The sequence below is a fragment of the Ursus maritimus genome, unplaced genomic scaffold (assembly GCF_017311325.1).
Source record: "Ursus maritimus isolate PB19 unplaced genomic scaffold, ASM1731132v1 scaffold_14, whole genome shotgun sequence".
NCBI lineage: Eukaryota > Metazoa > Chordata > Mammalia > Carnivora > Ursidae > Ursus > Ursus maritimus.
In genome coordinates this window covers 62,678,806-62,682,582 of record NW_024423786.1, presented here as the reverse complement: position 1 = coordinate 62,682,582, position 3,777 = coordinate 62,678,806, and positions in this window count along the sequence as shown.

Below are 3,777 nucleotides of genomic sequence, written 5' to 3'. Positions count from 1 at the left end.
ATCCCCCATATCCACTGCTGGGCTCCTCCTCTGCCTTCGATCTCTCCCTCCCCTGACCTCACTAGATCATAGTGTCAGGGCGCCTAATCCTTCACCCTCTTCCTTGACCATGGTCCTTCCTCCCACTGATAAGTATTTCTTGAATGAAATGCCAACAAAGAAAATTCAAAATTAAACATGTGCATTACTTCTTTTTTTTTTTTTAAGATTTTATTTATTTATTCGACAGGATAGAGACAGCCAGTGAGAGAGGGAACACAAGCAGGGGGAGTGGGAGAGGAAGAAGCAGGCTCATAGTGGAGGAGCCTGATGTGGGGCTCGATCCCATAACGCCGGGATCACGCCCTGAGCTGAAGGCAGACGCTTAACCGCTGTGCCACCCAGGCGCCCCTATGTGCATTACTTCTTTTTAAGTATTAGGTCCTGAGTAGTTCAACCAACATCCCAAGATTCAACTGGAGACAGTTTCCAGAGTTCAGCTGCTTCAGTTCACTTCAATTTTTTATTTTCCTGAAAGCCAACTTAGAATCACTGTTGAACTTAGAATTCGCTCACAGAGGGGGGCCTAACTAAACACCTGGCTGCCCCACCCAGACCCCATGCAGTCCAAGAAAGACAGGTAGCTCTGCATTTCCTGCCTTTCTCCTATCTACACAGGACACTTAAACAAAAACAAAAAAAAAAGATTTATTTATTTGAAAGAGAGAGATAGGGTGCATGAGTGGAGGGAGGGACAGAGGGAGAAGGAGAGAGAGGAGCAGACCCCCATTAATGCAGAACCCGACTCAGGCTCCATCTCACAATCCCCAGATCACCTGAGCCACAACCAAGAGTCGGATGCCTAACCAACTGAGCCACCAAGGCGCCCCTCCACAGGGCACCTTTGATTAAGCACAGACGTGAGTTCTGGGCGTATATAAACACACACCACACCCACATGTATGTATACCGCACGGGTGTCTGGTCCTCAGCCCATCGTTTCTTCACATAATGTTTACTTTGAGGACTGTTCGAGATTGACCACCTAACATTTTCCCATTAGGTGATGACATATCTTAGGAGTTTCAGAGGTTATTTTTGTTCTTATTGCTCAAACGGAAAGAATACAGGCTTGAGCCTCCCACAAGGCCTTCGAAAAGAGCAAATGCCTGTGTTCACCGACAGTTTATAAAAGGGACAAGGAATGAGAAAATCCACTCAAATTTCTGCTATCCAGTTTTTCAGATAGACCACAAGAACTGGGTCTCCATAGCGTTTGGTCTCTCAAAGCTTGGCCTTTGGCCGCGTTCCTTTTGAAGTATGCTTTTCGAGTCTTGCCAAGTCCCAGCTTCCACACAGGACTTTGGATGACATTACCATCCTTTCCTTCAAGTAAAAAAACCTTCTTCCTCAAGACCTAAAAATACTCCTCAGCCTTGGAGGGCAGCCTTGTTTTCATCATCGCCTGTGCACTGGACCAGTTGTTTGACTGGGACAAGCCAAAAGCACAAAGAAGCAGCAGCAGTTTTGAGGGAGCTGATCCACATTTGGGTCTCCTTGAAATGTCCAGATCCCAGAAATAGCAAAAATCTTTCCTTGTTCAGCCAGGAGAATTCCAATCCCAACCCCAACTCATGCTCCCTTGTTTTTTCTTGAGTTGTTTGTTTGTTTGTTTTTGAGGGGGGATGATCTTGGCATGATAGAATAAAAATTATTTTGAGTTTTTATTCTTGCCACTATTATAAAGAGATCAGGATTTGGTTAACTGAATACTTTTGTTCATTCCTAAATATTGCCTTTGAATCTCATTACAATCGAGGAAAATAAAATTTTCTGAGACAAACATTAGATAGATTTTACTTTAAATTGAGTATGTGATGATTTTAGTGCTCAATGTATAGCATTCTAAATTCATGGCCGTGTTGTTTTGGTTAATAGCCCCAAATCTGGGGAGCTAAATATTTATTCAATCCAAGTCAAACTCTTATGCCCGGCATTCAAGGCCTTTTGCTATCACGTTCTGTGGGTGGGTTTGGGAAGGCAGCGTAGGAGCTGGTGGAAATCATAGCTGTTTTCAGTCTCAATAGGGGTCAGCAGGAGGAAGGACCATGGTCAAAGAAGAGGGTGAAGGATTAGGTGCTCTGATAGAATGATTTAGTGAGGTCAGGGGAGGGAGAGATCAAGGACAGAGGAGGAGCCCAGCAGTGGATATGAGGGATGGAGAACCAATCACAGTGCAGAACTGAGTGAAAAATAAGGAAATGGGGGGGGGGGGGGGGGGTAAATGGTCCGAGAAAAAAGGCAAAAAGCTGGTATAGCAGGTGGTCTGGTCAGCCTCGTTATAGTTTGGGGACAGGATATTTTGTTTCTAATAAGTAGGTCATAGAAACAGCTTCTGACACGTGTGGCCTCAGTCTGTCCCTCTAGACTTGTCCCTTACACATGGGGTCAACTCCAGTCAGACCAGACAACTCCCTCTTCCCCAAACAGACTTCAAACTTCCCCTCTTTCCACCTCCATCCTTTCTGTCTCCATTCTTTGCACCTCACCTAGAACTCCTTTCTTCCCGGACCTCCTCCTGTCAAATCCAACCCATTCCTTCACAAACCATCAGAGATGTCATTTTTATGAAGTCCCCCTTGATCTCTCAACAGATGCCATCGCTTCATTAAAGAAATCTGCATGTATCGTCACAGTCAGCGCAAAGGGGTGGGGGAGGGCAGAGCCGCTATTCCATCTCATCTCCTCTGGATCTCTGTACTTAAAATTTTCCTACATTCTGGAATAGCTACAGCTATATTATTGGTACGTCCGTACCTTCTGCACAATGTTGCAGGACACGTGGTTGAGGCTAGCAGGCAGCTTACTAACTTACATCCTAATGGTCAACCTAAAGGAATCAGAGTAATTCTAGAATGAGCAACAGTCAGAGTTACATATATGAGATGTTCACAGGCTATAAAATGTTACGTACGTAGTGACATTAGCAAAATAATGTTCATTTATTCCTTAATGTTTGTTATTCAACTAACATGTATTGATGCCTACAATTTGATAAGCAGGAGGAAAATAGGGACACATACTGATTATTCCTCTTAATTGGATAATTAGCCTGATACAATTTGGTAAGTGAATGCTGAGACATGCAGAGAAGTAAGTGGATTTTTCTCTACAACCACCATTAAGAAATAAGTTCTCTTGACTTTCATTCATTTGTTGTTCTTTTTCCAAATTTCTAGAATATCCCTTTACTTATATTATTTTTGTAATTAGAAAAAGCAAACATTGGGTTAGTCTTAAAGGAGTTAGCTTTGCTTCTCCCAGATTTCACCACGAAAGTTCACCAACCTCCCCTTATCTACCCAGAGGTTATGTGCTCTGTGCTAGAAGAATGATTGGCACCAAGTATGGTCCACACTTCCTCGTTCCTAAGGGCAAATTGGATGCTTTGCATACAACTAGCCTTGGGATTCTTATATTTTAGTGCAGCACATTCCCAGAAACTTCCTGAACAATTCTACCCATGAGCATTCACAGACACAGGTTTTCCCTCTCCCTATTTCAAATTCAGACTGAGTAACGTATGATTTGAAAGCTCCATCTTCAACTACTGAGAAGAGCCATGTAACAGATGACAAAATCAAATTCTAAATGGCTTTTGAATGATCCTCACCATTTCTCTCAAAAACTTTAAATTATGAGCATTCCCCTAAGCTATTTTGCTAGCCATTTTGCCATTTTTCTTTAATAAGCAGATTCTCAGAAAATTCTACAACCGGACACTTGGAAGTATAGATT